Here is a 12,551-nt window from a genome sequence, read left to right as displayed (position 1 = left end):
CACTTAAGGAGGCACAGCTACTTGTTATCATCCCCAAGATCAAAACTTTCCTTCTTAATTCTTCCAGCTTGTCTCCCTTCACATTCTATTCTGGATCAACCACCTTTGACCTGTGTTCTTTTCCCTTCTGGCGCAGACAGACAATAGCTTTACAGAGTGCTGAAATGAGGTTAATAGAAGCAATGTTGCCTTATAGAGGGTGCATATCACTTTGGATACACAGATTTTTTCATAGAATCATAGAATCATAGAGTTGGAAGAGACCACAAGGGCCATCGAGTCCAACCCCCTGCCAAGCAGGAAACACCATCAGAGCACTCCTGACATATGGTTGTCAAGCCTCTGCTTAAAGACCTCCAAAGAAGGAGACTCCACCACACTCCTTGGCAGCAAATTCCACTGTCAAACAGCTCTTACTGTCAGGAAGTTCTTCCTAATGTTTAGGTGGAATCTTCTTTCTTGTAGTTTGGATCCATTGCTCCGTGCCCGCTTCTCTGGAGCAGCAGAAAACAACCTTTCTCCCTCCTCTATGTGACATCCTTTTATATATTTGAACATGGCTATTAGGTCTTTGCAACGTTTTACAACTTTTCCTGTCTCCACCCCCCTGCCCGACTTTATTCCTTCTTCAGAGTACGGCAGAAGCTTGCCATTTCAAAGCTCTTCCTTCCACTGGATTATTGGGAAGGATGTTCTGAGCTGATAAAGGCTGGAGACAGAAAATGCCTCTGAATACCAGATGCTGTTCTTATATTCTGGATCATCAGAACATCAGGATACCTATTCTCATGACATATCCAGGCAAATATGTAAAAGTGGCAGCAGGATCACAGCTCAGTTGGTTTTCTGCTGCGTGAGGTTTTCCTGTCAGAGGGAAAGAGCCTTTCATACGTACAATTCTACACTAGTAGACTCCATGCAGACATTCAACTGAGTGCATATAGCAGTGGCGTAGCTTGGGTTGCCAGTGCTCAGGGCAGCGTGTAGTGGGGGGGGGGAGAGACAGAGTATGCATGGGCATTCAACCGCCTAATGGAGTCCATGTCACCCAGGAGATCACAGCTACAGAGATAAGAAAAGAAGAGTAGTTCCATTGTCTGGAGAGGTCACTTCCTGGTTTGTGAGGAGAAGCCATTTTCAATGGAGCCCACCAATGAAACCGCTCGGCTGTATTAAGGCAGCACTGGGTGTTGAATGTTTGCACCCCTAACAATTCTGCGCCTGGAGCAATCACCCCTGTGACCCTGCCACACACAAACACACACACTATGCCACTGGCATATAGACATCCCCTCCACCGTCTGCATTTATCCACTCTATCCACTCTATGACAATAGAGTTTTCCAGACAATGCTGCAGTTCCTTTTTCCAATAATAGCTTGAGTGTTGTTTTTAAGCACAGGACTGTTACAAGGATCAAATGCAGTTTAGTGGGTTAACCGTGTGGGAGATCGTTCTGTTCCAGCTTTATGAACTAGCAATGATAGCACAAATATTTTCTAAAGTAAACATGAAAAGAGAAGGTTGAGGGTTTTTTAAGGCACGAAAGGGCAGTTGGGTGCTTAGCAGCCACTGGTGGAGTGGAAATGGACGTCTTATTCACATTGCTTCCTTTGAAAAGCTTCACTGAAATATTTTAACAAAAGGGGGAAATGTTCCGCAGAGAAATGTGGGGAAGAATGTCTGCTTTCAGTGGAAAAATATAATATAGGTAGCTACAAAGGCTTCAATTCTAGGGTCACACTGTAGGACTTAATCTAATTAGCAGGGCTGATTGAAAGGGGATACTTGGTTCAAATGGATGGGGGGAGCAGAGAAAAGTCTGCAGGAAATATGTCTGATGGCTTAAATATTTGGACAAAAATGGCAATCGAGGAAGATCTCCAATTGTGATTGTAATAAAATAGGATAAAAATAGTCGTGAATCTTCTCTCCCTCCACCTCTTTGCTAACAGCGACACGGAGAGATATTCACAAAGTCCTTGACATGCAGAGTTTGGGCCCTGCACTTTGCGACTGTCACATATTATCTATCTATTGTGGTTTGACCAATTCAGTATTTAGTTGGGGAAGGCAGGGTTCCGGATGCTAGTATGTCCTGCTGCCTCAAAGGCTCCTGCACAGTTACAGTCTTTTAAAAAAATTGCCCTGTTTCCATGCTTTCATGGGTAACCTTGCCCAATAAGCAGAAAGAAGTTTAGTGCCGGGGGCTGGCTAGGCGAGGAGGAATGGTTGGAGGCTACAGATGGGGAACCCCCTAGGGAAGCATCAGAGTGGGAAGGCTCCAGGCCAAGAGACTGGTGGTGGGATACAGGAGACAGGTCAGAGGAGGAAGGGTGGGGGTGGGTGGGTTGGAGGCTGAGGAAGCAATAGGTTTAAGTGAGAGTGAGGCAGCAGAGGAGGAATAGGAGGCAGAGGCTGCAGCAGGTCCCCAGCAATTTGCCAGTTCCACTGTTACTGTCTCCCCTCTTCCTCTGTTCCCAAGAACCAGGAGGGTGTTAAATGCAGCAGAACAAAAGGCACAGACAGTCCCTCCTCAATGGAGTTTGCGGCTGTTGGGAAGGCGGCTGGGGAGGAGCCTTTAGGAGGACATGGGAGGCTCAGATCCTCAGTTCTGGCAACTGCTCCATCAGGCTAGTCCTGCCCATGGAGCTCTCTGTTGTGTTTTGTCTCTTTGAATAAAGAACCAACTTCTTTACTGCTCATCTCTTGAGTTGTTGTGCTGAACGGTAGCTGAACCAGCCGTTCCATTTAGCAACCTAAGAGGTGGAGCTATGACTCAAGAAGTCTTCTGTTTGAACGTTGACTCCATCCTCAGTAAACTCACAGAGTTCACTCGAGACGTGCCACACACACTCTCAGCTCTGCTCCCCATCTTCAGTACCCAACACCCCAACAAAGCAAGTCTTCAGGGAGTTTTTTGCATCACCCAAAACTTCTGGGTTTGCCCCACCTGATGACGTGCATGAAGATTCCACACTTTTCTACTACATATATCTCACTGAAAAGTGTGTTTTAGCTCAAAACGTATCCGGTTTGTCAATAAGCTCTCTTCCGCCCCCCACCCCCACCCCCCACCCCACTCTTTCATTTTGTGCACCTCTGACTTCCTTTGACTCTCCACCCTGAGTGGTAGCCATGAAAATTACAGCAGCCTTGTCGACAGCAGCTAGATACAAGACCCAAATCAGCCTCTGGTTAGATTCTAAATGGGTTCCAGCTCTGACAAAGAAATTTCCCTTACTATTCACAATTACGTCCAGAGATTTCATCACCTCTTGAGCTTTTCTCGGTCTCTCTGCCTCACCAATTTCCCATCTCTTTTCAGATCTCATCAGGAAACTCAGCTCATCCCCACTGCTTAAAGCTCTTAATTTCTCTCTCCCTTTTACCATTATTGCTTAGCCGCAATGGCATTATCTAATTCTACAAAGCCTTTTGAATTACCGTAGTTCCTATGAAAGGCACAATACAAAAACTGTAAGTATTGTACTACACAGTGTTCTATCTTTGTCTAGACTCTTACTTGAAGTCCACTTAGTTGTCTGTTCACCAAGACAGTCAATCTGTAATGAAACTTCTGTGGGGCTGGTTCATAGGCAAATTAGCATGTTCATCCTACCAAATTAGGCCACAGAAGTGAACCCTCCCTGCCATACACCATTTATTGGGAACAAAGCCCTCTGTTCTTCATGCAGAATGTCCTGGGTTCAACCCCCAGTATCTCCAGGTGAGAGTGGGGAAACCCCAACTGAAGCCCTGAGCAGCTGCTGCCATTCAGTGCAGACAATACTGAATTAATGGACCGGTGGTTCCTGTCTTTTATCCAGATTGAGTTAATTGCATTTCATGGCTCCATTGGACCAGCAAGATACTGTGGGCAGCACTTAGTTCCTCAGGCCCAGGGAAAGGCGTTTTAATATTTAAGGGTTTATGCATGCAGGGAGAAAGGATCGATTCCGGTGTGCTGTTTAATTTGGGCATGTTTTGTCCTGCACCTGCAGCTAGCAAAGCATGGGAGAATGAGTCAGCAAGTATGTGAGAATGACTCAGCACAATCTACAGTGGAAATGCTGTTGCGTTTTTTTTTTTATAAGCTTTTTATTAAAATTTCAAAGATTATATAAAGACAAAACAAAACAAAGATACAAAAATACAGACAGACAAGAATAAAAAACAAATATACTTTCAATCCCTTATTTTCTTGTAACTTACTTCCCCGACTTCCTCATACCTCCCCTTTCTGTATTCCAGTTTCTAATTTATTGATTCAGCAAATCCTTTCCCTTAATTTCATTTAATTTTTGACCTTTCTTTTCTTTTTACTTGTCCATTACAGCTGGAAACCACATAAATTCTAAACCAGCGTTATACTAACATTCATTAATTTTGCAATGTTTCTTAAGATAGTCCTTAAATTTCTTCCAGTCTTCCTCCGCTGTCTCTCTCCCCGGTCTCGGATTCTGCCAGTCATTTCTGCCAGTCCCATGTAGTCAATCACCTTCATCTGCCATTCTTCCAAGGTGGGTAGATCTTGTGTCTTCCAATACTTCGCGATGAGTATTCTTGCTGCTGTTGTGGCGTACATAAAGAATATTGTATCCTTCTTTGACACCAATTGGCCGACAATACCCAAGAGAAAGGCCTCTGGTTTCTTCAGGAAGGTATATTTAAATACCTTTTTCAGTTCATTATATATCATTTCCCAGAACGCCTTAATCTTCGGGCACGTCCACCAAAGGTGAAAGAATGTACCTTCCTTTTCCTTACATTTCCAACATTTATTATCAGGCACATGGTAAATTTTTGCAAGCTTGACTGGGGTCATGTACCACCTATAAGGAAATGCTGTTGCGTTTAAGGCAAGTTTGTGCCTTTGGCCAGAGCACAGCCTGTATCATGGAAGGAAAAACTGTATCTACAACTGTATGTAGCTGAAACGGCATTATACTGTCGGTAAAGCAACTGACTCTTCCTAGAACCATTTGGTGTTTCTCTCTTCTTTTGGCACACTCCGGTGGCATTAAGCTGGGCGCTCTGCACATGCCCCAACTAAGCATCCATGTGGGTGGACTTGCACTACGGTCCTGGTGCTGTAGAGGCTAGTTCAGCAAGTTGCCTGTCAGCCTCAGACTGCATAACGCTGCCCCCCCACCCCCGATCACTGGCATCAGGTTCAGAGCCAGGAAGCCAGATTGGCTCCTTAGCTCATAGCACTGCAGCCTCCAGGTTGGTGCCTTGGTCCCCGATGAACTCCAAGCATGATGAGAATTACACAGTGCCCCTGTGCAACATTAGTCTGTTGGCCAGTTACTTGCAATATACCCCCAAGTGGGGACAATCGGTGGGAGGGGATCCTCCCTGGGGTGTTTAAATTCCCCTGCATTGGACTCTGACCATGCCCCCTCCTCTTGACCAACTGTTCCTCTGCTTTACTGGGAGCGGCCGCCAAGACCACATAACACCGGTCTTGAAAGACCTACATTGGCTCCCAGTACTGTACATTTCCGAGCACAATTCAAAGTGTTGGTGCTGACCTTTAAAGCCCTAAACGGCCTCAGTCCAGTATATCTGAAGGAGCGTCTCCACCCCCATCGTTCTAGCCGGACACTGAGGTCCAGCACCGAGGGCCTTCTGGCGGTTCCCTCACAGCGAGAAGCCAAGTTACAGGGAACCAGGCAGAGGGCCTTCTCGGTAGTGGCGCCCTCCCTGTGGAACACCCTCCCACCAGATGTCAAAGAGAACAACAACTACCAGACTTTTAGAAGACATCTGATGGCAGCCCTGTTTAGGGAAGCTTTTAATGTTTGATGTATTATGCTATTTTAATATTTTTTGGAAGCCCTCTAGAGTGGCTGGGGAAGCCCAGCCAGATGGGCGGGGTATAAATTATGATGATGATGATGATGATGATGATGATGATGATGATGATGCAGACCCATTGGAATGAATGGACGTGGCTAAGTTAGGTCTATTAATTTCAATTGGCAATGGACGGCTGTTGGGCCAGTCAGCCAGCCAGCCACAGCACCAACACGTGACATTAGCAGCAGGAACCAGGGCTCACAACCAGGGTCAGGGCTGAGCCATGGGCAGTGGTCCAAGGTGAGGCAGGAGCCGGGAACCAGAAGCCATGAAACAAGCCAGAAGTTCAGGACTGTCAAAAACCAGGAGGCAGGGGCAAGGAACAAGCCAGAAGTCAGCACTAAGAAGCAAGATAGGAGTGGGGGCATGACCAGGATCAAAATGCAATGGAGGCCATTCCCCCACTAACTTTAGTCGGCCCTCGGTCAGCTCCCACCTCTGCCCCTTCTTTCTTACAACCTGTCAGCTGCCTCTTCCTCCTTAGTCTTCCATGTTTTCCCCCTTGTAGAATGCAGCATGGAGGTGAATAGGGACAAAACTTGAATTAGTTGACTCTGTTTGTGGTTGGCTATGGATCGATCTACTGCGGGCACCAGCCACCACTGCTGAGATGCAAGCCTGAAGTCAGGACCCAAGGACACAGGGACACACCAGAGCTCAGGAAGGCCTAGTTGCTCAAGCAAGACCCATCTGGGAAAGGCAGCCGCTTGATACTTCTCCCTGTGTAGAAAGAGCCAACAGCCTTGCTTAGTGGGCAGACCCTTCACTGCGGGAGCTACTACCAGTAGTTCTGTGGTCTCTTACAGGAAGCAGCCACAAAGATTCCTGACACACAATCATCCTTGCCTTCTCCTTGACTATGAACGAGGAATGGGGGCATCCCAGCAAGCTCCAGAAACCCTGCCACAGAAGGGCAGAACAACTGTGTTCATCTGATCTTAGCTCTGCACTATCCAGGTTCAGAAGCTCAATATTTTCGCAGGCATTTTTTTTTTGTACTTGGCAGGGGACATATTGTTGTCAAGAAATTCCTGAGCAGCGGAATTGTCTTTGTTGTGTTAGCCTTTTTTATTCAAGGACGTTAGCTGAAGTGCACCTCAGGGAGAATGCATGTTCAATAGCTTAAGGGGAAGATGGATGACCGCTGACTGATGGAGACAACTTTGCAAGCTTTCAGTATAGGCAGGGCTAGTACCTCCACACACACACACACACACACCCCTTTCTTTTCACCTTCCAGTTCCACATGAATGGAATCCCCCAGTTACCCTTGTGTGTCGTGCAGACTTGTAGTCGGCTTCCACTGTTTCCTTTTTTGCCTTCCTCTGACATCCTCTTCCTTTTTCCTATTTCTGCCAGTCCGTTCTCATTCCTCTGCAGGATACAGATGGTGCCAGGTGCAGCAGCCAGTACTACTCTTGCTGGGTTTGAGCTCCAAAGCTGAAATGAACCCCTGATTGTTGTTGAACATCAGCCACCTTACAAGTCAACTTGGTGCAACCTGGCTCCCACCCAAACTGATAGCAATTCCTGCACTAACTGATATCAACTTCTCTTCAAGCCAATGGAACATGTCCAGAAGATCTCATGCTCCCAGAATCCATCAGCTCTAGAGTCCAGTACCTGAGAGGCAGGAGGTGATGTTACCTGATCCAAACATGTGAGTACAAGTCGGGGAGGCTGAATCAAGCTCTCTGAGGCTGCTCATTTCCCCATGGGTACCCAAATGAGAAAGAGCAGTTCACGGTCATTCAGTGTCTCCGCAGTAGCCAGCTCTGATCCAAAGTGCTACTCTTTTACATTCCCTGCAGTTTCATTTGACAAAGAGGACTTTTTAAAAAAAAATTGAAAAGTTTTTATTGTTAAAATAATTCAGCATTTATACACACATATTACGAATATACAAGCATACAAACATACATTTCATACAATCCTTAAGAATATTCAAACATACCTACATTCAGTCCCACAGATAATTCCTTTTCCCATCACCATCCACCACCCCTCACCCCACCTTTGTGTTAGACTTCCAATCTACTCAATTGCAATTTCTTTCCACTTCTATTACTTTCTTTCACACACCTTTAACCTAATTTCATGCTTCTTTTTCTATTACACATTGTTATCCATCTTATTTAGTATTTCAGTATTTAAAACGGAACTTGTTTATTCTAATAGGAGTTCTGATTTTTCAATATGGTTTTGCAAGTATCCTTTAAACACCTTCCAATCCCTGTCTATCTTCTCTTTTGAGATCCTTCCAATTTCTCCCATTGTTTTGGATATATTGTAGTACTCCAATAATTTGGCAAGCCACTCCATTTTTGTCGGTATAGTACCACTTTTCCAATTTTTCGCAATCAATAGCCTTGTGGCTACTGTTGCTTACAACATTTGACAAAGAGGACTTAGATTCAGCAGTTCTACTTGCAGATATGAGGGCTTATCATCAGCCTTTTCTGGGGGGGCTCCCAAGTCCTGCAGATCTGGACATACACACATAGTGCTGGTGATGCCATGAGGTTGAAGGAACATTCTTTCACATGTGGTGGACCTGTAAAAGGGTAAAAGAGTATTGGAAAATAATCCATAATGAAATGAAAAAAATGTTTTAAAGTACTTTTCAAAAAAAAAACAGAGTCCTTTTCATTGGGGATAATTCAGACCAAAACTCCCAGATGTCAAAAAAAGGTTATTTATGTATGCCACTACAGCGACCCGTGTTTTGTTAGCCCAAAAATGGAAAACAAGCAAGATCCCAACTAAAGAAGAACAGCAACTTAAGCTGACAGAATATGCGCAGCTTGCAGACTTAACATATAGAATAAGAGAACAAAAAGAACATGCATTTAGAGAAGATTGGAAAACATTTATTGAATATATGGGGGGAATATTGAATGATTTAGTTTTTGTAAAATATGCAGGGATTTATGATATGCAAAATGAACAATGGAAAGAGAAGAATGGAAGTCCTTGATACTTTAAGGATGTTTAAATGAGTATTCTAAATTGTAAAACAGAAAATTTAATTAAAATTAGAGAGAGAGAGAGAGAGAGAGAGAGAGAGAGAGAGAGAGAGAGAGATCTGGACACACACAGTATGTGGGGCAGAGATGCTTACTTGACTTCCCAGCAGGTGAGCCACTGCTGCTTAGCAGGTGGAGGCAGCGTCAGGAGTGACAGATTGGCTCCGCTATTGTATCTACATTGTGCTGCCCTCCCCAATGCCTCTTTGCTCCACTTCCTCCCAATAAGCAGCCGTGACGCATCTCAGCACAATAGTAGCTTCTTCTGCTGGATAGCTCCTCTATTCTTTCATGTGACCATTCAAGCCCCTGAAGGGGATAAAAAGGGCTGGGAGGATATCCAGCAACTTTCCACGAGGCAGTCAAATTTTAAGCATTTTCATTTTAACTTTAAACATGATGTGGACAAGGGTTTTACTCTCTTTGCTGTCTCAGATGGTGGTTTGCATGCTCTCAACATGCTCTCAACAGCTATGCTTCTGAGACAGAATGCGCCACAGAAACAATGCTGCATTGTGATGTCGTGTCCTGACCAGGAGAATCTTTAGAGTAAAAAAGATGGCTGCCTCCATTAGCCAATACTGCTGTGCTTAGCGGCCTGCAGGCTCGAAACCTGAGTGGAACAAAGCACGAGATCTGCAGTGTTGGGGAAGGTAGCAGTTCGGTTCTAGAGCTCATGCTTTGAGTGCAGAAGTTCCCAGGTTTGGTCCCTGGCCTCTCCAGGCTTAGGTGGGACAGACACCTCCCGCCCTCTAAAACCCAGAAGAGTGGTTGTGAGTCAATGTAGACAATACTGCACTAGATGGACCAGTGGTGTGGCTTGTAGAATTGTAGAACTGGAAGGGAATCATTTGCCCAACATGGGGCTCAAACCCACGACCCTGAGATTAAGAGACTCGTCCTCTACCAGCTGAGCTGTCGGTTTTCTCTGTTCCACATGCAGTTCCAAAGCCAACAAAGAAACCAGGCATTGCAACCTGCTTCCCCACATGGATGTCTCTCTTGTTCTGTGGATGGACTCTTCATGCTTAACCTTAACTTTAACCTTGACAGCGGCATATTCAAGGTAGCCCCCCACTGTTCATGGAATAAACAGATTCCTAAAAGACTTGCAAGGTGCTCTTCTCATATCCATTTATGAGCTTAACACACTTCACGGAGAATAAAACTCTCCTCCCTGGTTCTTGACGTCTGGAACAGATTGATTTTTATAGGTGCGACTCAGAACCAGTCATAGATACAGAAATTAAAACCACCTTCTCTCCATCCGAATATGATTTTCTTCCAAATAACCCCGATAGATATTCCTGTCTTTTTTCTCCCTCCCCTTCCCTGCTCTACTGTAAATTAGCATTTTAGGATGAAGGCACCACATTTTTCATCCAGTACACTACACAGAAAACGGGAAAGCCAGCATGCTGGAATTTCAGCTACCCCAGGGTCCATCAGTGGGGTGGAGGGAAACAAAACAAAAATAGTAACTTAAACAATTCAAGGAAAGCAACATGTGTACCACAACCCGTTACAAAAGTGTATTTCTAGAAATGGCAGTGACTCTGGTCCTGTTGGGGGGGATTGGGGGGGGTTCTGTGTCCAAATGAACAAATACAATGAGAAATGTGTTACTTGAAACATGAACAGAAGATGTGGACAGGAAGGGCATGTATGTATGTATGTTTGTTTTTTAACTGCATGCATCTTTCAGAGTTATATTACACTTACATTGACAATTGCCCTGATGGATTGAATTAACATTCCATCTTGACCACCATTCTGTTTCTGACATCGACTATTCAAATGCTTCTAGAATCTCACAAGTATACGCAGAGGTAGAAGGCCAGCTAGGTCAATGGCGTAGCGTGGGGCCCACGGGAAGTTTGCCCCATGTGCAAAAATTGTTAGGGGCGCAAAATTTCAACACCCAGTGCTGTCTCAATACAGCTGCATGCTTCCGTCGCAGGGCTCTGTTGAAAACAGCTTCTCCGTTATAAGAATTTTAAGGTCTCAAATATAGAATAAATACTCATAAAGGCACACATATCTAAATATATGAACCATGTATATGAAATAGTATGGGAGAGCAATCCTGAAGGCATTTTGACTCTCCCATTGACCTCAAATATTCCTCTGCAGTAAGAGGCAAATGGGCAAAGCCTTCCCATTGTCTTTTTGCTTACAAATATTGTCTTAAGGGCATATTTGTATATCAATAGGGTGAGCCTGTGACCTGGATTTAGGAACTAAAGTATTAACCATCACAAAGGAATGGCCAGACTGCCAAAGTAATGCAATTAGTGACCATTATCAGGTATCCTGGCAAACAGGATTTCTGCTGTAGACCGCCTCCTTCTGTGATGTCTGTATGATGTTTGGGGGGTGGTCTTGGGCTACAGGGTGGGCAATTTCAAAAGTCTATGTAAGGTCTTGCACACCATTGTTCAGGGTTCTCCTTCCTCCTGTGTGTTGTGAGTGGGGACCCTATTGCAATGGTTCCTTTAATAAAGATTTGGCTTACTAGCCTGTTTGCTTCTCAATATACTCTGGTTGGCCTCTGTTATTTTCTCCTACTGATAGGGAACCCACTTAAGGACTCTATACACACTCTGGAATACCCCATAAGGAAAAAGGAACAGTTTTTGTTATAACACCGTGCAAACCAGGAAGTGACTTCTTCAGTCAATGGAACAACTCTTATTTTCTTATATCTGTGGATGCAATCTCCTGGGTGATACGGACTCTGTTAAGCAGTTGAATGTGCCTGCATACTCCTTCCCTCCCACCCCTCCACACAGCCCTGGGCCCTGGCAACCCATGCTATGCCACTGAGCAGGGTGCTTGTAACTGAAAGTTTCAGTTGAATCAACTCCATGAGGCTGTTCTAGTGAACAAACTAATCTGGGACATAGATCCACCACTCAGAATGGACAGCCATCCAGCACCAAAGCAGTGGTGAAGTTGGAACTAGCCGGAAGATAGCACACCATACCATACTGATACTGTCTAAATAACACGTCTGATAAGGGCAGCAGTAATTGCCCGACATTTTGGAGCTTGAGTGAATGCCAAAAGCCCTTGACACAACCTCTTAAATCCAAAGGGTGTTTTTTTGTTTTGGTTTTTTTGCTAATTGAATTTAATTAGAATGACCACCATGCAAATTGGATTACTGCCCAATAAGTGAGTGAAATGAATCACAAGCATTGAATAAACTAAATGCACATCTGCTCGCTCCCAGGTGTGCGTTTTTTTAGCCAGTTTGTTATGGAGTGGTTGGGTGGGGGGAAGTTCTTCTGAAGGCCAGGTGGCAAGATGTCAGGCCTTGAAAATAAGCAAAAGCCACTCACCAAACCATCCAAAACAAAGTGGCTCCATGGAGATTGACGAAACACTTCACCACCTGAAAGGAAACCTCAAGAACCTATTTCAAAGATGCCAAGCTGGTGGCAAGTTTACTATGGCCTTGTCATATATTTGGAGGGGGTGTGTGGACACCCGGTGTTACGACAGATGAGATTTAGCATGAGCTGAATCCCATGTGCTCTAGTTGCCTGCAGTTGCTTCAGGGAGGCCTGTACCATTGCGAAATCAGTCAGGCCATTGCCCAAGCTGCCACTGAAGGCTATGGAGTTTTGAAACCTTTTCAGCTCCATGGGACTCCCA

At 44.9% G+C, this 12,551-nt stretch overlaps 1 long non-coding RNA gene across 1 annotated transcript; it reads right to left on the bottom strand.

Moving 5' to 3' along the window:
• Nucleotides 1-7,707: 7,707 nt before the first annotated feature.
• Nucleotides 7,708-9,308, bottom strand: LOC128413388 (uncharacterized). The gene is made up of 2 exons (XR_008330318.1): nt 8,987-9,308; nt 7,708-8,419 (listed from the first exon to the last, which is right to left on the bottom strand). It is a non-coding gene; the product is annotated as an uncharacterized LOC128413388 (long non-coding RNA).
• Nucleotides 9,309-12,551: the final 3,243 nt, after the last annotated feature.

This window comes from Podarcis raffonei, chromosome 5 (assembly GCF_027172205.1).
Source record: "Podarcis raffonei isolate rPodRaf1 chromosome 5, rPodRaf1.pri, whole genome shotgun sequence".
In the NCBI taxonomy this organism is placed as follows: Eukaryota; Metazoa; Chordata; class Lepidosauria; order Squamata; family Lacertidae; genus Podarcis; species Podarcis raffonei.
Note: the sequence above shows the minus strand (reverse complement) of the source record. Positions and strands in the feature narration are given on the sequence as shown.